At 40.2% G+C, this 27,607-nt stretch overlaps 1 long non-coding RNA gene across 1 annotated transcript; it reads left to right on the top strand.

Moving 5' to 3' along the window:
- Positions 1-27,607, top strand: LOC131923342 (uncharacterized). The gene is made up of 8 exons (XR_009382579.1): positions 1-832; positions 11,415-11,491; positions 15,144-15,232; positions 16,554-16,971; positions 17,575-17,679; positions 18,282-18,450; positions 26,664-26,768; positions 27,178-27,607. It is a non-coding gene; the product is annotated as an uncharacterized LOC131923342 (long non-coding RNA).

The raw sequence follows: 27,607 nt of genomic DNA, 5'->3' as shown, positions 1-27,607 counted from the left end.
TAATCGACCAACATAGTAGAGGTTAGCCCAGAATTTGTGATTGAGCCTTCATGGTGACTATGACTGTATTGACATAGATCCTCAGATTTTGTCACCAGCCAAGAGTCTATAATAGAAAAATAGACAAGAACCACACATGTCACTGGCTTTTCTATGAAGTTTTACTGAGTCCTGCCTGTTCACCAGATTCTCAGGGTGAAGGTTGGTAAGAAAGCGAAATTGCCACTTCTAGCTCTTTGAAAAATTCCTGGGGTCTAGAAGAGAAGACACAAATAAGTCACCCTAAGCAAACACGATTCTTGTGGAACAAACAACTCCAAGAAAACGTATTCACTCTGGACAAAGCCACAGAAAGGGTTGGGGCATTCCACCCTGGGAAGAGTGACCTGTTGTGAGGATGCAGTTTTAGACATGGTGGAATTTGAGATAACGTCTGGAACCTGAGTAGTGACTACCCAATTGAAGAAGGGATTATCAACACCTAGATTAGCAACAAGAACTGATACAGCACGCTCATCAAACAGGAGGAAATCAAGACATAAAGAGATAGCAAATATCCAGGAATTTGAATAAAGCTGGTGCTAAAGTATGACAATCAAACAAATATGTTAAAAACTCTGTAAATGAGGACTCTGTGCTTCAGACCATGAATCATGCCCATTTTCCCTCTCACCCAGTGCTCATCTGCTCAGACTGGCTCATAGGAATATGATGTCTGAATCTCATGAGTGGAATCCCCAAGTCCATCCCATGAAGATAATCTTTCCCTAGATTAGTGGCTTTGACTGAGTCGACATCACTCAGGCTGTTGGATTGTTCCCAGTCCTGACAGGTAGGCCTGGTTTGAACCTGAATCTGAGAAAGAGGTATAGAATTGGTGGCTCTGCCTTAAGTGCCACAAATGGCCTGCCCTCTCTCCATAGGTTGGGTACTGGCAAATGTTCTTTTTATAATTCCAGATGCTAGAGGACTTTTGGGGTGATGGTTCTTACTCATGATTCCAGACACATCTTCAGACTGGATCTTTCCAGCCTTGCTTTTTAAAGAGACAGCTTCTGAAACACTCACCTCTTCTCCCTTTCCTCTTCCTCATGACACATACTCATTACGTGATCACATTGCTCCCAAACCCTGAAGCACCCACCTTTAAGGTAATGAATATTAATAATAACTGTAACTGCATGTGAAATAAAACTTATTTTGTCATCTCATAGATGTTTGAGTTCCAAGGATCCGAAGACAGGAAAGAAAGATGCCGGTTGCTGAGATGCAAGATGTGTTGAATGCCAGTACAAACCTTAATTATGATGGCCTGTGGAACTTATCCCAACTTAGAACGAGTTTAACAGTGAAAGGGGGTGACTATGACTAGCTATACTAGGCCAAGAGGTAAACTGTAGAAGATTATAGTTGGTTTTTCCTTACACACAACACTCACCTCTGACAAAATGAAAGGCTAAAGCTAGAGAATGGGTTAATAGCCTCCCCAAGCTAGAGGAGGTTGGGGGACACAAGAGTGATCAGATTTTTTTTTTCTTGACACTTGGGTCATTGTTGAGAGAAAAGAACTATCACTGAGATGAAGCCACCCCAAAGATGTAGTCACATCCTAATTACCAGAACTTTGGAATGTGGTCTCATTTAGGAAAAGGATCTTTGCAGGTGTAATTCAAATCAGGTCATGGGGACATCCTGGGTTACCCAGGTAGGACTAACTCCAAGAGTATATGCCATTATAAGAGATAGGAGAAGAGATGTGGAGAAGCCTGTGAAGATGCAGGCAAAGACTAGAGTCATAAGGCAAGGGAGGCCTAGATCCATCAGGAAGTACAGAGAAGAGTAAACATTTTCCACTCCATCCTCTGATGGACCTCAATCCCACCTACACTCAGCAAGTCAAGTCTTTGCAGTTTCAAATAATTAATCATACATTTATAAGGTTCTTTGCTTTAAGTCACAAAGTTTATGTGGCTTATGGTTGCCCTATACAACCAATACACAGCTCACTCCCATATGGGACACATGGAAATTCTTGGACTGCCATTGTCTCTGGGGTCAAGGGGAAGAGAGAGGGCCTGAGTCAGATGTACCTGTCCTGCTGAATGGATCAGGACAAGGATTCATGCTTTCTTTGGATTAAATGGATACTTCTGGAGAATGACAGGTTAGACCTCTCATGAGATAACCAACCCTAACAGGTCTGATCTCAGAGATGAAGCAACCCCCAGCATTTATTCCTAGGGCCAGAACTGAAGTATATTAGTTGTCTATCATCAAGTGGCTAATTATCTTAAAATTTAGTAGTGTTGAATAGCAAATGTTTACCATCTTATACAACTAATGGCAGAAATCAGGGAGGAGAGGAGAGGAGAGGAGCCATCAATGTGGTTAGGATCTTAGTCTGTATGGGTCATGGGTGGCTTTCCAAAACACTATAAAGATATGACAAAAGGAGTCCTTACAGCCTGGTATGACAAAGGACATTTAACAACCAAAAGAGATTCACAGACGGCACCTGGTAAGCAAATAAACTTGCCCCTTCTCCTCAGCTTTCTTCCCTTACTGTTGCTCTTTCTTGAAGAAACAGAAGCAGCAGAATTAGATGCAATGAAACTGTAGATGAAGGTATATAGGTATCTAGATACAGATAGATACCCCTGGCCAGTCATCCCTGTCACTCAGGAGGCTGAGGCAGGAAGAGCCCTGGAATTCAGGAGTTGTAAGCCAAGCTGGGAAAAAAAGATAAGCTCCAATCTCAGTAAATAAATAAATAAATAATAAATAAAAGCCAGGCGGCAGTGGCGCAGGCCTTTAATCCTAGCACTCAGGAGGCAGAGCCAGGCAGATCTCTGTGAGTTCAAGGCCAGCCTGGTCTACAGAGCGAGTTCCAGGACAGGCTCCAAAACTACACAGAGAAACCCTGTCTCGAGAAACCAATAAACATAAATAAATAAAAGTACAAAGCACTGATAATGTGCCTTGCCTCACTGTTAGTTAGCAGACATTCTAAGGGGTGTGAGCCTGTGGGAAAGAGAACCGCAGCTTTTGTGAGAGATCAAAGCTTTGGTTTGCATTGTTCGTGCATCACCAGAAGGGTCTTATTTATACGCATGTTAACTTTCCAGTCACTGTGACAAAGTCCTGAATAAAGCACCTGAAATTAGGAAAGCTTTATCTTAGCTCATGGTCTCAGCAGTTGTGATTCATCATGACGGTTAGGGCATGAAAGTGTAGAGCTGCTCATAATGCGGTGGCCAGGAAGCAGAGAGAAAGGGAGAGACAGATAGAGGCAGAGAGACAGAGAAAGGGATAGAGAGAGAAGAACCTGTGTTACCAGGCTTCCTCTCCTTCTTTTTCCCACCACCTGGACCCCCAGCCTATATGGTGGTGAGTCTTCCTCACTTAATCAATCCTCTCTGGAACCTCCTTCCCAGACATTAAATTACTGCAATACAACCAAGTAGACAGTCAAGGCTGACCGTCACACCTCAGAAGTGTAAAGAAACTGGATTAGTAAGCTCTGCCTCAGCAGTCACTCATTACACCCCTTCCTTCATTAGCAGTGATGATCTCATTCCCTGTCGTTTTTATCTCCTTCTTTTAAGCCTGTTTTCTGAGCAACAGATCCCAGAAGCCATTTTTTTCCTCTTCTGGCCAGTTCTTCAGCACTCCGCTTTCACCCAACAGGCTCAGCTAGCATCCCTGTCAACTAATCAACATCTGAAAATGAAAAGGAAGGTTGGGAATGGAAGAGCCAGGCCCTTGGCAGGTACATTTAGAAATGGCTTCCCATGACTCAGTAGAGTGACAGGCAGACTGTGCTCAGAACTGTCCAATGTGCAGACCCTGCTCGAAGACTTGGGAGGGATTTAGTATCCATGGTGCCAACATCAATCCAAATTGGCAGTGCAGTAGAAAGAATCTAGAACTAAAAGTCAAGAGTAGGCGTTTCCCTCAAGATCTGCTCCAAATTTGCAATGTAACCTAGGTCAAATCACGTCATCGCTCTGGTCTCCAGGGACTTCTTTTGCAAAAATAAGCATTAAGAATTGACAAGCTAATTCCACAATTCATCCGGAACAATGTCTTTCCATCTTTTTTTAAAACCATCATCTTCATCATTATTAATATTAACATCATCATCTCCAGGAGCTGGGTAATAATTTCTCTGATTGTTCCCTCGTGAAACAACAATACTACAGGCATACAGTATGTCAATCGATGCTTATGCATGCAAGTTTTCACACCCCAAGAGTTCATTTTCCCTCTCGGTGGCAATGTCACCCTTGTGGTGATTATTAATCTTTGCTGTTAACTTAGATCAGAAGGTTCTGGGCCTGAGGTGATAGCTGAGTAAGTAAAATACTTGCCTTGCAAGCTCCAGAACCTGAGTTTGATTTCCAGAAGTGATATAAAGAGATAGACATGGCTGTGGACACTTGGCAGACTCAGTAGTACATGGGCAGAGACAGGCGGCTCCCTGAGGCTCTCTGTGCATCCAGCCTACTTAGTGAGTTCCAGGCTAGTGAGAGACCCAAAAAAGCACCGGAGTAAGGATACTTCTGGCTTCCTACTTACACACATATGAACACACACGTACACATGGTGTGTGTGTGTGGGGGTAGCGGGGATGGGTAAATATGCCTCGGGCTTTGGTGAAGCATACCTTTAAGTATGTCTGTGGAAGTATCTCTAGACAGAATTAACTGAAGAGGGAGCCCATCCCTGATGATGGATGCCACTATTCCATGGGCTGAAGAGAAAGATAAGGAGACGGCCAGCTAACTGCCTGCACCTTCATCTCTGCTTCCTGATCTACTGAAATGTGAGCAAGCAGCCTCTTATTCTTGCTGCCACAGCTGAGTGCTGTTTCTGCTGCCATGCCCTTCTGCCCTTAAAGACCCTCAAATGATGAGCCAAAAGAAATCCTTCGTCCTTCACACTGCAGTAACTAATACACCCGTTATGGAAAAACACACGACCTAGAATTTAGAAAGTAGAATATAACTTTTGAAAAATACAGAATGTGGGGATGAGAGAGATGCTCAGAGGTTAAGGACATTTGCTACTCTTCCAGAGGATCCAAGTTCAGTTCCCAGCACCCACACCTGAAGGCTCACAACTGCCTGTAACTCTAGCTCCAGGTGACCCAACGCCCTCTTCTTGCCTATGAAGATGCAGATATATACACACAGATCTGCATGCATATACCTGAGTAAAAATTTAAAAATAAATCTTTAAAAAATTACAAAGTATGAAAAATCATGAAAGATAGATTCCTAATGGAGATGGTTAATCGTGATTGTCAACTTGATGAGATTTAGAATCACCATGGAAACAAATCCTGGAGCACGTCTGGGAAGGAGTTTCTAGATCATATTATGAGATGGGAGGACCCACCCTAAATGTGGATGGCACCATTCTGATTAGATGCTAAATGAGATGGCAACCTATTCTGATTAGAAAGGAGAGTTGGAGCTGAGGAATAGCATCCATTGTCTTCTACTTACTGACTGCAGGCCCAGTGTACCCAGCTGTTTCACACCCCTGTCGCCCTACTTTTCCTCCACGATGGACCGTGTGTCCCTTGGCACTTGAAGGCAGGATAGACTGTTTGTTCTTTAAGGTGCTTTTGGTTAGGCATTTTATCACAACAACAAACCACGTCTCTAACAAACCATCCTAACACCAAAACAAGCTAAAAATTAAATTAATCGAAATAGTGTATTGGTATAACAGTAGTCTTCGGAGCAGAGAGCATCTTGCACTAGACTGACACATACATGGGCTACTTAGGGATTTATTATGATTGCATTGGCATTTCAAAATCAGCGAACAAAGGAAGCAGCCACAAAGTGATTTAGGCAACATAGAAAAAGGGGACTAAAGCCCTTTACCATCTGCATAAATAAGTTGTAGGGTAAAGAGTGGAATCCATAAAAATTCCATGACTGACTTAGAAAAACGCATCAAATGTGTCTTTTTATGTTTGTTTTCCTTCTTTCTTTGAGCGTCTCAGTTCTCATCTTACAGTAGCTATTGAAAAGTTTATCTTATCCTCTCATATTGTTCTACTATTTTGAATTCTCTGGGGGTTTGGGCTTTTGTTTGTTTGTTTCCTTTTTTCCTGTGTTGCCTATGCAGACCCCCTCTTTCCCCTTCGTGGTGATTTCTTTGTCCTGGTGGTGTATAATTGCTTACTGTGAACTCATCTTTGCTAGGGTCGTGGCTGGTTTATAAAAGCACATATGTAGAATGTTTGGGCTTTGTCTGAAACTCCAGGGGTTCTGAACTTCTTGATGTTAACTGATTTTTGTTTGGGAATCTCATACCACATGCAGTATGTTTTCATATCCTGTAAGTAAAAGGGGTTTTCAGTTTCTCCCAGCAAGCCTTTCCTGTCTAAGACATTGGAATTCTCACACTGCCATATTGGAAGGTCTTCAAGGATTCCTGCTTCATAAAAAGATCTCAACTGCAGTTGCCTGTCTCTCACCTATATCCTGAAAGCATAGGATAACTACATGTGTCCCCTCTCACCTACATCCTGGAGGCACAGGATAACTACATGTGTCCCCTCTCACCTAATCCTAAAAGCATAGGATAGCTGTGTTTGTCCCCTCTCATCTACAGTCTGAAGGCATAGGATAACTATGTATATCCCCTAAGTGATCAGTATTTGAGTACCAGCCATGTGGGAGGCTTTACCAACCTCTGCTACTACTAAGACAGACTGCTTCCCTGGTAGGTGAAGACACACTTGCTTTTGGACCCATTGCCCTCACATCTCCACTCCAAGTTCCACCAAGCACGGAAGCAGGCCCTCTCTTCAGGTTTATGACATGAGTAACGAGAAGGAGAGTAGACAGGAGTCTGACATTGGTCTGTGGTCCAGTTGTCATTTTTGTTTAGGTTGTGGACTGATACAGGACCAGAAGTCATTAAGATATGTGAAAACGATTATGTAGAGGGACATAGTTTGAATGCTTATGTCATTAAATTTGTAAGCTGAAATCATAACATCCAAGGTCCTGGTTTTAGGAGAAGCGCCCTTTGCAAGTTGATTACATGATGGAAGTGGAGCCCTCCTGATTGGGATTACTATTCTCTTAAATCAAATAGCTGAAGGCTAGTTGGGCTCTTCTACCTATAAGAACACAGCAAGAGATTTTTGTATTCTGTCCCAACACTAGACCTTTACCAGACATCAAGTCTGCCATGATGGTGGACTTCCTCGCTTCAGGAGTATGAGAAATAATTCTTCTGTTTATAAGCTACCCAATTCTGATGTTTTATTTATCAATCCGAATGGACTAAGACACATGGTGTGGACAGAGAAACTGAAACTGAAACATCATCATGCATGCTTCAGAGGAGTCCCAGGATGATCATCAAAATGACGGCACAGTTATTTAATGAGAATGCAGCCCTGCCAAATTAACTAAAGTGAGCATCCACTGGCCACTGAGAAGGGAGACAGCAACATGCACAAATAATTTACATACGTTAAAACACTGTTGTGGTGATATTGTGTTCCCCAATATATTGTGCACCCTAATAAACTTATCTGGGGTCAGAGAACAGAACAGCCACTAGACAGACATAGAGGCCAGAAAATGGTGGCACACACACCTTTAATCCTATCATTTTGGAGGCAGAGATCCATCCGGATCTCCGTGAGTTTAAGGCCACACTGGAAATTTCCAGGCATGGTGACACATGCCTTTAATCCCAGGAAGTGATGGCAGGAAGCAGAAAGGTATATAAGGTGTGAGGACCAGGAACTAGAGTCTTTTAAGCTTTTAGGCTTTGAGCAGCAGTTCAGCTGAGATCCATTCGGATGAGGACTCAGAGGCTTCCTTCCAGTCTGAGGAAACAAGATCAGCTGAGGAATTGGCGAGGTGAGGTGTGGCTTGTTCTGTTTCTCTGATCTTTCAGTGTTTGCCCCAACATCTGGCTCCTGGGTTTGTTTTTATTAATAAGATCTTTTAAGATTCATGTTACACACTGTGAACTGTGTTTCTCTGTGTCCTTCCTGTATGTCTGCTCAGCGTTCTATTTATCCAAGGGAAGCATAGCAAGGTATTCACTTAGTATTTCTGGGTCTCAGGTTCCCCTATCCAGTTAGTAAAAGAAAGAAAATAATGCTTAATTTGCCTTATAGAATTTGGTGAAGATTATGAGTGGTCTAGATAAAGGTTTTGGAATGATATCTGATATTTGGTAAGGGCCATAGGTTTTTTTTATATTATTCCATTTAATATAAAGAAGAAGACACGGAGATATGTATATCCAAATTGTTTGTAACAACTGTCTTGGTATAGAGGAGCACGATTTGGTAAAGAGATATGGATATGATTTTTACCTTTGACTTAAAGGAGAAAAATAACAACACTTAGGATTTTAGGATTGCTAAAATACTGGGCAGAAAATGTATTCATAATGCTTGTTTAGTTTTGGCATACAATAGAAGGGTTGCTCTGAAAGATAATTCCGTGTGCTTTCAATAATAACCTTCTATGACTCTAGAAGCGAAGTCTTTTTGCCCCTTATTATCTGTCTGCTTGTGCTAACCTTTGTAATCCTATCCCAAGGGCTGTCTTTCTATGTGATGATTTTGTTCTCCAGCTCCTTCAATGCCAGCACTGCTCACACCTCTGTTTGTAAGCTCCTCGTGATAAACACAATGTGGCAAACACAGTCCTTGTCCAGGTTAACTTATCGCCACCTCTGGAGGCTGGAGATGCAGAATACATCATCTTTTCTAATCTGGCTAAGGCAGTAAATCCTTCCTTGGCCACTCTGGCTTCCCTGAGTAATCAACAGAGTTCCCATCACACACAACTGAGCTTTCAGGCCTCACCGCAGCCGTAGCAATAACACTTAACATTTAGTACTTCCTATGCATGTCAAACATGCTCTTTCTAGCTATTCTCCAACACTTTGCTCTAGGTCATTTTCCCATTCTTTCTTGAGGACACCCAAGAGCTTTTTTATGTGAGCCATGTTTGTATATGAGAAATTAAGAATGAGAGAATTTCAATGTATTCATTTATTCACTAGTTTAAAGTAATGATAACAATAAGTCAACATAAAAATTAAAGTTATGAGTTTCATGTTATAATAAAAAATTTAAATAAAAAGGATGTATTTTTTAAAATAAAAATATTAAACAAATTGTGATTTTTTTTTTACTTTTGCAAGTACCTTATATGTGGTGATATTGTGTTCCCCAAAATACTGTGCACCCTAATAAACTTATCTGGGGTCAGAGAACAGAACAGCCACTAGATACAGAGGCCAGAAAATGGTGGCATACACACCTTTAATCCTAACATTCCCAAAGGCAGAGATCCATCCAGATCTCTGTGAGTTCAAAGCCACACTGGAAATAGCCAGGCATGGTGACACATGCCTTTAAACCCAGGAAGTGATGGCAGAAAGCAGAAAAGTATGTAAGGCATGAAAACCAGGAACTAGAGCTGGTTAAGCTTTTAGGCTTTGAGCGGAAGTTCAGCTGAGATCCATTCGGATGAGGTCTCAGAGGCTTCCAATCTGAGGAAACAGGATCAGCCGAGGAATTGGCAAGGCGAGGTGGCTGTGGCTTGTTCTGCTTCTCTGATCTTCCAGCATTTACCCCAATACTTGGCTCTGGGTTTGATTTTGTTAATAAGACCTTCTAACAATTTATGTTACACTTATATCTTACTTAGTGGAAAACATTGGAATTCTTTTATCTCCTGCATTCATGGTGGTGAGATGTTACATGCCAAGTGACTTCAGAAAAACTCCACTGATCATCCATAAGAAGAGGGAGAAGGCATATAAGCTCAAAATTAGTGTGCGAATAAGAGTAAAGGGGGAAATAATTTATAAATATTGATTCAGCAAAATCAGGACCACTCCCTCCCAGAGTCTCCAGAACAAATTTTGAGAATAACCATTTTAATTTCTCCTCAGAAAGGTACTGTAAAGTAAATAATATTATTTCCCATTTAAAAGTTATTAAACTAACACTTGGAGTGGTCAGGGAAACTATCTAATAAGTAGAAGAATCAGGGTTTGAACTTAAGTCCAGACCCTTAACCATTGTACATGCTGTCTTACAGTGCTAAGGACACATCTCTAAGTCTTCTATTCTGACTCCACAGAGGGCAATGACTGTCCTTGTCATCTCATCCACTAGATGTTTTACTATCTGCCTATCTGTCCATCCATCTATCCATCCATCCATCCATCCACCCATCTATGAATCCATCCAACTATCTATCCATTCATCCATCTATATTCATCTATCAATCTATCTATCTATCTATCTATCTATCTATCTATCTATCTATCGGTCTATCTATCTATCTATCTATCTATCATCCACTTATCTGTCTAACTACCTCCTACCTATCTATCACATGTCTATTAAAAATGATAGCAGATGTATCATCTATCACTTGGAATGATCATTTGTAATCTATCTCTGTATCTTTTCCCCTGACAGTGCCTGGTAATGTAATTGGAGTAAATGAATGAGTAGAAGCATGTTTTTTACACGAGTAACATTAGGACTGAAAAGAAAGAACTTCAACAGTTGCTTTGACTACCACAGCATCCTCAATTATGTGCTTTGCAGTTCCTTGTCTTAAAGCTAGGAATAAATGCAGATAGGCATCCTTGTAACAGATTCTATGGCAAGCGGTGTTGGAAATGCAGTAAAAAAAAAATCATAGGATAGCTAAGACTGTCTCAATATTCTATGTATGATTTAGAAGTACAGGAGTAAATCTGAAGTCTACATTCTCAACAAAACATCATCTGCTCTTCTACCATTACATTTTACTCTAAATGGTTCCAAGTCATACCTTGATGGGTACTTAGAAGGTCTGTTTCTAGCCCTTCAATTAGGTCATACAACTATCCACAGGTCCCTTATGCACACAAATATCAACATCAATTATGCAACAGATCCAGAATGTGAGAAGAGGAAAAAAAATCTTTGACCTATCTATCTACTAACACTTCATCATGGCCAAGCTCACTGAAATGTTGGTGATAAGCAGCATATACTCAATGAATAACTATATAATGAATTGGTTATTGAAGGTGGAATTTTGCCCATCTCTATTTGTGGCACAATAGAGTGAATTGTAACTTTATGGGCAGCAGTTTGAACCAAGAGAGCCATCGGGCAGCTAGGCCTCTCTTTACCAAGGGTACTGAGAAGTTCTGAAAAGAAACATGAAGCTGATGGTGTGAATCAGAAGATAGAATGAATGAGAGAAGGAAGAGAAAAGGAATGCATCTGAGCTTGCCTGAACTTGAACACACTCTCTGGTGTGATTTACTATTACTGATTATTCTCTAAGAATGACTCCATTCTCCAGCTGCCTTCACTGCCTGTATTTCAATTTGACCTGCAGGTACCATAGAACCAGTGGGAGATGTACTGTTCTTGTCTTTCCAGCCAGAGAGGAGCCAAGAGGGACCAGAGTCTGAAGTAAGCAAACCTTGACTAGACCAGCGACTTAACAGATCCAGGAGGCGCATAGCTTACTCATCACTTAATCATTCCATTTCTTACCCTTTTGTAGATCTGAAGGCAAACTAGAAGCTAATAGAAAAGTAGTCAGTTCCACCCCAGGAGCAAAGAACCTTGCCTCCTAGGGCACCAAAGCCAGCTGACTCACCACCATTTATGTATCCCCCTCACCTCCTGCTCCACACACACAAAAATAAGATCACAGTCCATTAACCAGAAGCAGAACAGTGGCCCCACAGGATGACGCCTTGGGAAATATGCAATTCATAATAAAAAAGAAGTATATAATCAGATGCCAGTATGTGGTGAGCTGAAATAATTAATTAAAAACAAAGAGCTGAAGCAAGCTTGTCTGATAAGGAAGTGCTATTAAATGCAAAATACTAATAAGAAAAAAATTAGGTAAATGATTTTCAACTAATTTATGATGGTAATTCTCTCAAATTTAGATAACTCAAGGAAAGATGATGATAATGAGTAGGTGTTTTCCCAGGAAATGTGCATTTAACAAAAATGCAAATTATTTATGCTTTACCTTCTTCTAAGATAAGAGTCGTACAGAAATGTCTCCTAGAACAGTTTTGCTGTAAGCAGTGGTTTTGGGAACAGAGATTGTATATGATGAATAACTTGACCTTTTCCACTCTATTATCTTCCTCATTTGAAGTTCAACAGATGTATTACCACAATTAAATATTTCCATCTAAAATACCAATTCTGGGAAAAATTACCATATTCATTGTGAAACCTTCCCACTCCCTGATCTCTATTGTCTGGAAAGAAAGGTCGTCGCACCTTGTGTTTCCAACATGGACCAAAGTTCTGAAATACTTTCCGGGACACACAGGATTTCAATGGGTACCCTGAGCCCTGAGCCCCAAGCCCCAGCAGAGACCGTACACACATCCCACCCTGACTTCTGGTGATTTATTTTTCTTCTTCACGCTTACTTCTCATTGTGGAGTTGACCCCTGCTTTCCAAAGATGTGAACTTAGTGCTCTGTTGTCTTAGTGAGTGGATCAAGGCTCTTAGGTACATGCCAAAGAAAAGCATAAACAAACCAACCAACAAACAAGCAAACAAAGGTAGGAGCTGAGAAGATCGCTGAGTCAGAGAAAGGGCTTGCTGACTTCAGCAAGCTTGACTTCAGTTTGATCCCGAAACACACATTGAAAAAAAAAAAAAAGCCAGCCATGAAGATGCGCTTATAATCCCAGATCTGGGTAGAGGGAGACAGAAGCATTCCTGGGGTTTGCTGGCTAGCCACCTTAGCCTACTTGGTGAATTCCAAGCCAGTGAGAAGTCCTGTCACAGAAAACAAAGTGGGGACAGGGAAGACACCTCAGTGGGTAATCACTTGCAGTGCAAACATGAGGAGCTAAGTTTAAAATCCCCCAAATCCACATAAAGTTAAATGTGGCAGCACACATCTGTGACCCCAGCAGTGTACCTACAGAGATATGGGAGGCAGAGACAGAGAAGGCCCCCAAGGTTCTGAGGTTGGGTGGCCTAGTGTATACAGCAGTAAACAAGAGACCCTGTCCCTGAGGAGGACAAGGCAAGAACTGACACCAGAAGGTTTCCTATGACCTCCTCAGCTGTACCATGGCAAGTGCATTCCTCTACACACACACACACACACACACACACACACACACACACACACACACGCATACCCACACCACATGCACACAGAGAGAGAGAGAGAGAGAGAGAGAGAGAGAGAGAGAGAGAGAGAGAGAGAGAAACAGAGAGAGAGAAACAGAGAAACAGAGAGAGAGAGAGAGAGAGAGAGAGAGAGAGAGAGAGAGAGAGAGAGAGAGAGAGAGAGAAACACAATAGTAGAAGTGTATTGACAGTTCACAGAATATCTGGAAAATCTGTAGCCCTTGAGTTTATATGTAATCTCTAAAATCACAGAATATAATTAAGCCTTGTAAGACAATCCTACTGTTTCTAATAGGCAGGAGATGCCACAGCTTGCCCTAGCAGAGTGACTGATAATGGACATAGGATGTGTCTTTACAAGTCTATATGGGTAAGCCTGTGCATAATTTTCATGACAAAAGTCATACTACACTACTATTTATGAATCACCAAGGTATCAGTTCAGAGCCTTCTGACAAGCATAAGATGGGAAATTGTGGTGGTTAATATTGGTTGTCAATTTGATACAATCACCTAGGAAGAGAGTCTGAATAACAAGTTATTTAGATTGGGCTGCCCTGTGGACATGTCTATGGGACTTTGAATTGTGTAAGAGCAAATGAATGACCTGAGTATTAGCAGACATCTTATGGATGCATTTTCTCAAATGTTTTTTTCTCCTCTCTATGATTCTAGCCTGTGTCAAGTTGACATAAAATTAGGCAGCACAATAGGTTTCTCTAATAGACTGAGATGGGCATGGCAGGATAGAAGACTATGTCTAAAAGCCAGAGGATTCTCCAGAATGACTCTAAATACTTCCTTATCCAATAGTCTTGGTTAATGAGAACCTGCTACCACCAATAAAGATAAGACTGTCAATTCAAATGTTATAAGAATGAAAGTTTGGATTATTCTGGCTGACTAAGAATTCTTTTCTACCCCATGAATTGGTAGAGGTAAGAGAAGCACAGAGAAGATGCTTTAGGAAGGGCATAGTGATGTCCAACCTCAATGTCCAGCTCTACAAGAATTCTAGAGGTTGTGTAGTTACTTACACATGCCTAAGTGATGGCTAATGTCCTAGGTTCAGGTGAGACTGTGGCTGATTTGACATCAATCTATGATCATATGGTAGCTTACTGCGTTTTCTGTCTCCTTATCAAAAAAGTGAATTTACCCAGAAGAAGAGTAGGAAGGGATGGCATGGAGATGCGTGGCTATCTCATTTGGATCTATTCTTCACCTTTTCCATGCTGTTCTGCACCCTGCACAGACTCTATCAGTGAACTTGTACTCTCAGGATTCAGGTTTATTTTAGTTAATTGGTGGCACTGGTTACAAAATAGAGAAGGATCTTCTTCTACCATCTTCTCCCCTACAGAGCGGCCACTGGTTGGCTTTGCCTACACTCTAAATTTCATCCTTCCTGCCAGGGACCACTGCTGTCGCATGTCATTCTGTATGCTGTGAATGTGTGTTGCTCTGATTGGTTGATAAATAAAATGCTGATTGCCCAGTAGCCAGGCAGGAAGTATAGGAAGGATAAGCAGACTAGGAGAATGCTGGGAAGAGGAAGGCTGAGTCAGGAGTCACCAGCCAGACACAGAGGAAGCAAATTATGAAGGCAGAACTGAAAAAAGGTACTAAGTCACATGGCTAAACATAAATAAGAATTATGGGTTAATTTAAGTGTAAGAGCTAGTCAGTAATAAGCTTGAGCTAATGGCCAACAGTTTGTAAATAATGTAAGCCTCTGTGTGTTTAGTTGGGTTCAAGCAGCTGCAGGACCAGCCGTTGAGAGAGAATTGTCCTGACCGCAGGCCAGGTGGGACACAGAAAAACTTCAGTTACAAATGGCGCCCAGTGAGTTAGCTTGGGTTTCCACCTAAAACCTGAGAATACTTAATAAGTGATTCTAAACAGAGCCAAAAACAGGTTCCTGCTTCATGTCTCATGCAGGCAACAAGATGCCACAGCATTTGGGCTTGAGTACAACATGGCAGATTCTTGCTGAGTTACACAGAGGTTTCTGCAAGCCATGCAACATGGTGAGTGATGAATATAGCTTTTACTAATACAAGAGAGAGAGGTTTCTAGGCTACACACTGCTTTAATGGAGGCATAGACCCACTGCTTCCAAAAGTTGGTGGTACACATGGCTCCCAGAGCCAGAGCTGACAGTAAATGTACCACTGCCATGTTGGAAAACTGAGGTGGGTAAAAGCCAGCAGTCAAGCCTGCAATTTCAGTCCTAGTAATGATACAGTTTAAAGCAATAGATTTACAATAAGGCAGATTCAGATAGAACAAGACTTTAAATGGTTTATAATGTGTGTAAAAATGTACATAGGCTTGGAAGAGAGAAGAAAATGAATATAGATAGTTATATAAAGAAATAGTTTTAAAAAGTAAATTCTTTAAAGAGACAGTAAAGGTAGTATTAAAAAATAAGCCATGTAAAGATGGATATTACGCAGAGAATCTGGATTATATTGTCTTTGGGAGTTTTAACTGCAAAGAGACATCTGATTATAAAAGCTGCTGAGTTAAATAAAAATGTATATTTTAAAGATATCTTGATTTCAAAATCTATGTCTAAGGATGCGTTACTTTGGAAACAAGGTTCTGCTTTTGTTTCCATAGAAGATGAAAACCTGTGGATTGCTTCCAAGCTAATATGGTTGGACAAGCCAAGACCCTGTGAAAGGTCTCCGATGACACCGTGGCCCAGATGATCCAACATCCAGAATGATTTTATGGCAACTGGCTCAGACAATGCAGCCTCACAGACTACTCCAGTCAGGACTTGACCATAATTCATATTTTTTTCAGGATCCCCATAAGAATATAGCACCCTTTATCAGCAGGAAGTAGCCTAGAAAACTATGCCCACATTCCCCAAAAATGGATTATGGATATTTGTCTTTGTTTAGGTTGTTGGTTACAAATTGTTATTGGTCATAGTCAATATGTTTCTAAAAGAAGAAAGGAGGATATGATATGGAAAAATAGAATATAGTTATGATAGGATAAAAGGGTAGATTATTAAACCTACTTTTAAAGAGCAACTTGTTTAAAATGTTTTACATTGGTATAGATTTTAGTTTATTGATACAAATTTAAAGTTAATTTTGTTATACTGTATGTATATTTCTACTCTTGTTGAAGGTATTATGTTTGTGTGGCTCATTTAAATTGTAATGGATAATTAAAAATAATACAGATTAATAATTAGTCTTCTATGATAATCAAATTTACAGTTATGTTAAATTTTCTTGGTATACAGAGAAATAATTCAGTTAGGTAGGTAATCTTCAAACACTTCAAAGACCTACATAACATGGCATTTAAAATGTTTTAAAAATTTAGACTTTCTGGACAATGAGACACGTCTGCTCCTGGCAGCACCGATTTACTTCATAGAAAAAGATGGCCATTGACAACACTCCATATGGAGTTTATCTTCTTCTTGGCAAAAATAGCCATTTGGGCAAGAAACTATTCTTGCCTGAACTGCTTGACAAAATGTATATAAACTGGACATTCAGGACCTATAGGAAGGTGACCACTGAACTTTGCAAGGCAAGATGGTCCTTCAGGTTCTTGCTTCACAGAAGATACTGCCATACATTCTACAGGACACAGAGAAAAAAATGACTGAGAGACTAGGCCTATGGGCTGAAGATGGATGCCCAACATTGCAGAGAAACTTTGGATGACTACCCGGGCAGACAGCTGTCTCTGTTATTTTCAGAATTTTTGGAAGTCACTTTTCCTGTTTCCTTAGGTAATATTATATCCTTCTGGGGTCTTTGATATAGTTGAAGACTAGATAGTTATAATTTTCCTTGGTTATGATAAAAGATAAATTAGATATGAAACCTTAGACTCACAAATATATGATAAATAGAATATTTTCTTTGAATTTGCCAAATATAAATTGACTAAATATTGTAACTGTAATTCTTGCTTGATAACTGTTTTATTATATGTAATTTTACTATGTTAAAGTTAGAAACCTTCCATTTTGATTAGACAGAAAAGGGGAAATGCTCTAGAATGTCATTCTGTATGCTGTGAATGTGTGTTGCTCTGATTGGTTGATAAACAGAATACTGATTGGCCAGTAGCCAGGCAGGAAGTATAGGCAGAATAAGCAGACAAGGAGAATGCTGAGGAGAGAAAGGCTGAGTCAGGAGTCACCAGCCAGACACAGAGGAAGCAAGATGACAAGGCAGAACTGAGAATAGGTACCAAGCCACATGGCTAAACATAAATAAGAATTATGGGTTAATTTAAGTGTAAGAGCTAGTCAGTCATCAGCTTGAGCTAACGGCCATACAGTTTGTAAATAATATAAGCCTCTGCGTGTTTACTTGGGTCTAAGCAGCTGCAGGGCTGGTGAGTGAGAGAGATTTGTCATGACCGTGAGACAGGCATGACACAGGAAAATTTCAGCTACAGACCACCACCTCCTTACAACTTGCACCTTCCGGTAACTCCTCTTCTGATGTTCCTTCTGTTCCAAGAGTGGTCCATTTCCTACCCTTTTATTGTTTCTAGACTATTTTATGATCCCTTGTAAACTGACCTTGAGTCTACAATAGCTCTGTTAAACTTTCTTGTAGTAAATGATGTGTACCATTATTCCCCTTCAGAACACAGAAGGAAGTAAGAGCTAAAATGGACTTAGCTCTTAAAATTTCCTAGGATCAGTTTGAGAACTTTATAAATGTTAATCATTGTGGTTACTCTACACTATAGGTTCTCATTCTGTGAGTCATGACCACTAAAGACCATAGAAAAACACAGGTATTTACATTACAATTCATAACAGTAGCAACATTACAGTTATGAGTAGTGATAAAAATAATTTTACGGTTGGGGGTCACCACAACATGAGGAGCTATATTAAAGGGTCATGGCATTAGGAAGGTTGAGAACCACTGCTCTACAAGATATTATTGTCATTCCTATTAGATATAGAAGCTGAGATGCATGTATTAAGGAACAACATGTGTAGTCTTTTGCTCATTTTTCTTTTCTTATATTTATTTTTTTTAACTTTTACTTCCCTTCATTTCTTATACCAATTAGGTATATTCCTATGGCATGTGATGTAGTTACCATTGCCTTCTACAAATTAATCAAGATGGGAAACCAACTGGACCATCCATTATAATTTCATTTGAAAGTATCCCTATCTTCATTTGACTCTTCTGCTGGAGGAATATTAATTCTAGCTTTGGAATCATGTTTCTTCCTGGTAGGTCTTTGTCCTTTTATTTCCTCAACCCTCATGATGGAATGGAAATCCTGCAAGTTTTGTCTAAGAAAACCTGAATTTCCTAAATGACTACATCTGGTTTCCTAGTAATTCTTTCCTCTGAAATTTAAAATCTCAACATACAGTTTATATACACACATATAATTTATGAACCAAGGAAAGTGGAGAAATGAGAAAGATGGGAATAATATTGAATGAACTGCATTAGCCAGGAATCTTAGCTGCAAGTGATAGAAACCCAGCTCAAAGTAGCTTAAGGAAAGCCAGAGTCTGCTTATCAACATAATAGTGATAAATAGAAATCAGCTTGTCTGTGCCCAGAGACTCACACAATGATGCCCACTAGGTTCTTCTGGCCCACAACTGTACTGCCAGCTCTGGCTGGTGCACAATCTAATAACAGCAAACAGCTTTTTGTATGCCAGGCAGATGTTAGGGGAAGTGTGGCTACAATCAATTCTATGCCCATATTGTTCAAGCCTAGCTACCTGAGAGGTAGGATTCTGATTGGCTTGGCATAGCTCGTATGCTCATCCCTGAACTACCATCATGTTTCTAAATTTAAATCAAGGGGTAGAGTAGGAAACCCGGAAGCTTTGGAAACAATCTGAAGAAAAGAAGGAAGACAGTCCTAAAAGGTGTGGGACAACCCCAGAAGACAGGGAATATGGATACTGATGTGAGAAAACAAAATTATACTTTAGAGCTATCACAAAGATAACATGGTACTGGCATAAAAACGGACAGGAAGATCAATGGGACAGAATAAAATGGAGGAACAAGAAATAAAATGACAAAGATATGTCTACTTAGTTTTTGATCAGGAAGACAACAAGTATATTGGCAAAAAAGGTAGTCCATTGAACACATGGGGCTGGGGAAACTGGATTTGTAGCTACAGAGGAATGAAATTAGATTCTTACCTTTCACCCTATACAAACATGAGATCAAAATGGTTCAAAGACCTTTACATAAAACGTGAAACACTAAAATTTCTAGAAGAAAACACAGGAGATATCCTTCAAGATACTGCAGAAGGCAAGAATGTTTTGAACGGAATGTCAATAGCACAGGGTCAAGCCCCAAATACCAGTAGATGGGACTATATAAAAAGAACACGCTTTTGTACAGCAAAGGAAACTATCACTGTAGCAAATATTCCACAGGATGGGAGAAAATCTTTACCAGATACACATCAGACAAGGAGCTAATACCCAGAATTTACCAAGAATTGTAGAAATTAAATACCCCAGAAATAAAATTATCAATCAAAAAAGTGGGCAACTAAACTCAACAGTTACCAAAAAAGAAACGAAAATGGCCAATAACCATTGAAAAACCATTCAATGTCCGTAGACATCAGGGAAATGCAAACTAAAATTGCTTTGATATACCACTTCACCCTAGTGAATAGCTATCATTAAGAAATTGTGAGCAAATGTAGGGAAGGATGTGGAAAGAAAGGGACCCTTTTTCACTGTTGGTGACAAAACTGCAGTCGTTATGGAAGTCAGTTTGGAGATTTCTCAAAGATTTAAAAATAGACCACCATATGACCGAACTATTTCCCTCCCAGGCATATACCCAGAGAACTCTATACCCTACCATAAAGATATTTGCACCCCAGGCTTATTGCTGCTTTATTCACTATAACAAAAAATTAGAATTAACCTAGTTGTCCACCAACAGCAGAATGGATAATAAAAATTTGGTATATATAAAAATAGAATACCACTCAACTCTAAAGAAAAATATAATCACAAACTATGCAGGAAATGAAAGGACTTAGGATGTATAATGTTAAGTTCATACAATCTCAAAAAGAAAAAAATCCATATGTTCTCCCTCATTTCTGGAATTCAGTCAAATACACACACACACACACACACACACACACACACACACACACACGTATGTGTGGGTAAAGTGTAACATGTATAATAAAAGACAAGAAAGGTTAATATAAGGGGATTAGGAAGGACTGAATGTAGGCAATGAACATGAGTTATGAAGAAGGATATAAAGCTAACTGTTCTTATTTAACTCTGTCATGGATTTTTCATTTTTTGGTAGTAAATTAAAGTGCATAAAAATATATTTGATACTAAAGTGTAAAATTCAACCTAAAGTCACACAGCTTCTTTTCCAAATAGTGACTCTAACTGTATAGAAATTCACTGAGTTGTTTAGTATTCGGGTCTGGTTAATTTTGATGTGTGATTTTTAATTTTATTTGCAACATTTTTATATAATTACCTTTAAAGAAAAAAAAAGTGTATTCTTAGTGATGTGCTGATAATAGGTTAGCCATCCCTCTACAGAAGTAAGCCAAGACTGGTTACATTCCCAGGTTCCTCTAGAGGAAGACTCCCATTTTGGCCAGTTTTAAACAACTCTTATGAAATTGCTGCATGCAAAATTTGGAGGACATTCGTAGTTACACCCTGGTTTATAGTTTCCCTCACATAGATACAAAAGAAATAAGTAAGCTCAAGGAAACATGATATTAAAGTGCACTAAAGTAATCAGGACAAGTGTATTTGAGGAGGTCTTTTGTGTTTTAATCTAACTTGTTTAACTGCAAGTTAATATCATTTAATGTTTAATCATGAATGTGTCTCACAAATAAATTCCAAGTGGTCATACAAGTTGGCTTGAGCATAATGCATGGGGCCCAAGCACAGCTAGTTGAAGTAGGATGGAGAATTTTTCAAATTTACGTCACCAAGGCAGACATGGTCCTGGTGGGGAAGCAACCAGGACAACTTTCCTCAACGAGTTCAGGGTCTAATGCTGACCACGCCTACTCTACAAGGCTCTGGATCTGCAGTCTTATCTGTACCTATGTTTGTCCTATGTAAGTGTTTGTACCTATGTAAATGCCATGTAGTCATGTAGTGGAAGGAAGAAAAAACTCAGCTATAGAAGAAAGCTACCTTTACTCTTGTTCTCCTTCAAATGGCATTTGACCTCAAGTTAAATCAATCATATCAATCTATTATCTATTATCAATATGCATATTCACTCCAAGGTAACCCTGAAACGCTTTCTTAAACCTCTTCCTTCATCTTTCATCCTCCCAGGCCCACTGATGGATAATCTTGATCGACTACCATGTCAGAGATGGAATCTGACAACAGGGTCTAAGCATAAAATCCCACCCCGGACCCATGAGCCCATATACATACATTGTCATACAGTACATCTGAAAGCACTGCTATTATTAACCATATTATAGGTCCTATAATTCTTACCATCTGTAGGATGTGTATTTCTTATTGCACAGATGGCTTATCTTGAATTATCCATAAATTTCACTTAAAGTCAGAAAACTGATTTCCTATTTTGGGTGGTATGGGCTGAATTTTTTAATTCCTTCCCCAGAAGCCATTAAATGCTGGCAAAGACATCTGGTCACTTACCTGGTAAATATAGGACTCCCCATGAAGTCTACCCTGACACATGGCCACATATGGCAATTTGCTGAAATAGGGCCTGCAGAGCCTCAGAACAGAGGTCTGAATCCTCCCACTGCCTTTATGTTCCAACTCTCTCCATTCTGCCTACGTAGATAAAAGTTACTTGTATCTCCGGCCTCGCGACAGCCCAAATGCCTGCAAGTTTGCTTTATTTATTTCCAAACCTGATTAAATTTTTTGTCTCTTTTACCTGATTTTTAAAAACAGCTTTCCATTCTCAAGTTTATCCCAATTTCAGTAGCCACTTCCCTGCCGTGCATCCCTATGACCGACTTGTAAGATACAAGCAATTTACTCTTGCTTCTAGATTAACTTGATGGGTCCAGTATAGACTCAAAAAGATCTTAGCATTATAGAAAAATCTATTAAAGGTAAGTTTTGATTTTCTGTGTACTTGTTTTACCTTTAGTTCCCCACAAGATAAAGGAATTGCAATGGTATCTTAAAAATTTCCCCAAACAGAAGTATTTCTATATCTACTGTAGCTAATAGTTTGTTATCTCAAGAGCGAGCCCCAAATCCCCAATTTTTATAGGTATCTTAGCCAGCTCAGCCTGCTATAGAAAAAGCTAGGCGACTTAGAGATTTGTTTCTCAGTGTTTTAGAGAGTCTCTCACAGGTGTCTAAGGTCAGATTGCCATCAGGTTTGGAGTCTGGGAAGGGCCAACTTTCTAGTTTTCAGATGACGTCTCACTCTGCCCTCACATGTGGAAAGGGGACCAGGGTATCTCTGGGGGTCTGATTCATTTGGGCACTGTTGTGGCCTGAGCATGAAATGTCTCTTCCTCAAAGGGTCATGTATTAAAGACTTGGTCCTCAACTGGTAGTGCTAAGGAGAGATGCCTGGACCGTGATACTACAGACTTCATTAATGGACTAGTAGGAGACAGGGTTTTGGTGTGTGAAGCAGGTCACTTGAGGTGTGCCTTTGAAGGTGCTCCAAACCCTTGTCTTTCTACTTCACTTCTTGGCTGCTGTGAGGTAAGCAATTCTCCATTACACGCTCTTGTTAACAGGATGTTCTATATTGCCATAGGCCGCTGGCAATGGAGCCAGATGACCATGGACCACAACCTCAGACATCAAGAGGCAAAGTAAATACTCCTTTAAAATATTCCTCTCCAGTGTTTGTTACAGTGAGGAAAAGTTTAATGACACAGGTCCCATCTTTTAATATCATCTTGACAATAATATTTCACTGTGTGAATCTGGGGCAAGGAGTCCAAACTTTCAACCCAGAGCAGTAGAGGATACCAATATACCCAGACCTCCAAAACTCCAGATACCAGACCCTAGATGCTCCCAGCTCTCAACAATGAGAGAAGTTATTGCCTGGCCATGGTAGCCGGGCAGAACTCATGGATTTTTATAAATAAATGCGGAGGTTTTGGTAAATACACTTTTACTTTATATTTATCTCCACAAAAGGTTTAATAGAGGGAAACAAGTTTAATAAGGCAAAAATCAAAAGGCACATTCATTTCTAAGGAATAAAACTGGTAGATATGAAACTGAGTCTCTATGGACCTTCATGCAATCAATACAGCTTTATATTTTCAGTCTGTAATAGCTCTACATATCCTGGTGCATGAATTTCCTGGAGTCTAATAACCAGCTAGCATTTTTGACCAGAAACTGAACCTTGCATCCTCATCTGTCCCCCAGTCACCAGCTCAGATAACATTGCAGGCCTCGCTTATTAGTCCCCAAATGACACTTAATTACAGTTCTACTTGGAGGTCTCAAGGCTATTTTTCTAAAGTGAGGTGTCCTCAGCGAAGCCTCTGAAATGGCTGAAGGTAAGCAAGATCCACCAAGCAACCCAAGAACAACCTACTCATGCTAAATGCACATGTTCAGCAATGAGAAACCCAAGTTAGATAAAAGAAAAACCCACGTTTGCTAAGAAGTGTTTTATATAAACAGTCAAGAATGCATCTGACTTAAGTACACACACACACACACACACACACACACACACACACACATATACACACACACACAGCTGTGGATTTTCTAATCCTGTGTTGGAGTCTACTCAGCAGCAAGAATGAAGGTCCTGACCAGTGGTTCTTATGGGTGTCCAGGGGATGTTTGTATGATCCATACTGACCAGTGTTCAGCTTGTTATAGCTTACTTTCCTTTCTATTGTTTTTTTAACTCAAGAATTCTTGTTAATTAATTCTGCAAGGTCATGGTAACCATTTACTTTTCCCCTCTGATGAAGTCATTTCTAGGGAACTACTTTGTATACCCTTCAGTTGTGTGTGTGTGTGTGTGTGTGTGTGTGTGTGTCTTGCATCTGTGTATGGTGGATGCCTGGTACACACATGCAGAGGTCAGAGCAAGATGTCTGACATCTCTGTCTACTGCTCTCACCCTTGCTGCCTTGTTTAGTAAAGGTCTCTTACTGAACAAGAGACTCACCAAGTCAGCCAGGGTGGTTGGGCAGGGAACTCCCAAGATCCACTTGTCTCGGTCTCCCAAGGTTTCGGTTACAGGCATCTGCAGCCATGCCTGGCTTTTTTGTGGGGGTGTGTGGATTCAAACAAATCCTCAGGTTTGCATAGCAGCCACTTTTACCCCTGAGCCATCTCCTTCCACCAAGTAAGTACCCTTTTAAAGGAAAGCTTACAGCAAACTTTACTTTTTCATTTCATATTTAGAAACATCAAATCATTCATATACAGTTTACATAATAACGTGTGTATATGTGTGAGCGCATGCACACATACATGAGAGAGAGAGAGACCCAACTGGCTTCAAATGCAATCCTCCTGCCTCAGCCTCTTGAGTGTAGGATTTTAGGTATGCATTGCCATGCCTGCCACTAATAATATTCTTTCTATAATGTTGTATTTTCTAACAGTCCTTTTACTCTCAACTCCATGAAAGGCAACATTTGTTCTTTTCACCATTAATTGTTATCATCTGAACTGGGGCTGGACCCTGGTACCCACTCTAGTACTTGCCCAGGGTTATCTGAATGCATACACTGGCCTGATTTCTCATAACTACAGTGACCCATCATGTGTGTATGACTCAACCCAGTCAGATAATCAGTAGTACTTCTAATCATTTATATTTATATACTGCATTGGTTTCCACTGAATATATTAAAACAAAAGAAGGCTAATGTAGATAATAAAATGATTGCGCCTAAAATATTGTGAAAATTTAAGAAGCGCTTTCCTTGATGGATAGTTGACACTTAATAAATGAGTCATCACATTAAATAAATGTTATACATGCAAATTACCTTTTTACCAATTTTTAAAAATGTGTTCAAAATGTTTTTCACTCTACATCTTGATGAAGGGCAAGGCTCAGTTCTCCACGTGTGTGGGGGTGATAGACACTACGTCCTATCCATGTTGGTTGGAAAGATCAATGAAATCAGGTAAGCGGTGCTCTGGGTCTGAGCCAGACTCCTAATAAGGGCTTCCCACAAAAACAGCTGCTATTTTCTTGTCTCTCAGTCCCTGCCACTCACGCCCACACCTCTTTGACATGGAGGTGATCCTCTACTGTAGCAGATAATGCTGTCCCAGGGGCCGCTGAAGGGCTCCCCTGTATCTCTAGTTAGAGATAAGTACAGCAGATGGCCGGCTGCAAAGCAGAAAGCTAATGGTCTCACATCAAGAGAGAAAGGTTTCTTGTTTCTGGCAGCCATGGGCAGGCAATCGCAGGTACCTTGAAACTCTGCCGTTTCTAATGGAATCTCTAAGAGGCTGTTTTCTTCACTGTTATGAAAGCTTTGGAAGGCTAATTAGCCCCAGGATTCAGGAACGTCCTAGTGACACAGCTCACTCCTGTTTGCACTGGGCTGGCACCTGCCAGGGCCGTCTCCCAGACCTGATGCAAACAGCACCTGCCCAGAGAGGCGGCAGTATCTACCTTCCCACCTGGACAGCTCGACTGACAGTCTACAAAGCCACACAACCCAGAGGAGTAAAGCGTAGATTGTTTGAAATCTGCCTCTGTGACCAGCAGAGACTTCACAAGGGGAAGGGCGGCTTGTCCTTTGCTAGATTCACATAAACATTCAGGCAGAGACACAGGAGAGGGATGGTAATTGCTTGTGGCCTTGTCACATCCCTAGACTCTGCTTCTAAATGCTTTGCTCTTAGCTTACAGAAAATGAGGCTTAACGCTTTCCTTGTAAGTAAGGAAAGCGAAACAGAGGTTCGCTTTTTTTTTTTTTTTTTTTTTTTCTGGGCTAAGCAAAGGTGAGATTAAATTGTAACCAAGAGGTTTTATGGAATAAAACAGAAGAATAATTTGTAAGACGACATAGGAAGATCTTAGGAGAATTGAGAATTGTTTTCATTTGCCCTGCAAAGAAGTTTCACATGTTGCCTAAATTATTTCTATTTCTTTTTTCTTTTCTTCTTCTTCTTCTTCTTCTTCTTCTTCTTCTTCTTCTTCTTCTTCTTCTTCTTCTTCTTCTTCTTCTTCTTCTTCTTCTTCTTCTTTTGGTAAATCAGCAATTCAAATGTACCATGGCTATTCTCCTCTTGTTACTGATTGTTTCATCAGCCATTTGTCAATTGCTTATTTCATTTCTCTCTTCTCTCCAAATAATAGTCTTAGAGACCTGGTTAGATTTCAGCGTTCGGAAAACCAGATTTCATTTATTGTCAGCTGTCATTTTCTTTGGACAGAGGAGTTTGAGTTCACTCACATCTTATAATTTGCTTTCTCTTTCACAGATTGGGATTTGACCAAATACGCCTGGATGTAAGATCCACATGTTCTTAAAAATGCATGATATTTGGTACATCAAAGTCCTCAAGTCTCAGGTTCATCATTTAAAAGTGCGGCATCTCACAAATTCCTTCTACCAACATCTGAGGTTACTGGATTTGAAAGTAGGAAGCCATGAACCGCTACTATTTTAATATAACTGACAATTATTTTCTTCAAATAAATAGCAGAACAAATTTGGAGAAACTTTTGAAGGGCATTATAATTTTTATCTCTGAATTGTGTAAACTAAGGGGGTTTATTATGATATTTTCATACACATAATATGCATAGATGGGCAGTCACCTCCTTTGTTCCCCCAACTTTTAATGATGGGTACCTTTCCAACTCTGATAGAAATGAGGCTGGTCTCCATCAATGGTTAGCTAAGGAATATTGGGAGGTGAGCTAGATTTTCAGAATCTTAGTTCTCTTGTATGTCAAATGGGGTCATAGGCTGATTTTTTTTTTCTTTTGGAGGACTATGGGATCTTGCAGTTATGGGGCTACCTAAACCAAACATGCTGCCTAAAGTCATTTCCCTGTGACTGTCAACTGAACAACACTGGTGTGGGCACATAGGAACAGGTAAATAACATAAAAACAGTCATTCTGTAAATCTGAAAGGCGCAGGGGGTAGTTTTCTCTCTCTATCCACCCCCCATGTTATTTTCTTCCTTGGCTTTTTACCCTACTCCTCAACAGCTACTGCTGATTTTCATCTGGGCAACCGTACTAGACCAAAGTCTAAATTGGCCTGAAGGGTGGTGCCTAGGGTAGCTAGGGCATTTCAAAGAGTACATGATGTTTCATAAACACTAACAACATCTAGTCAATCTAAACACTGTGTCCGTATTTGCAGAATGTGGGGCAATGCTTAACACTACGGAGATGGCTGTTTCCTCCAGCG

Source organism: Peromyscus eremicus, chromosome 13, assembly GCF_949786415.1.
Source record: "Peromyscus eremicus chromosome 13, PerEre_H2_v1, whole genome shotgun sequence".
Classification (NCBI taxonomy): domain Eukaryota; kingdom Metazoa; phylum Chordata; class Mammalia; order Rodentia; family Cricetidae; genus Peromyscus; species Peromyscus eremicus.
This window is presented reverse-complemented; position numbering and strand designations above follow the sequence as displayed.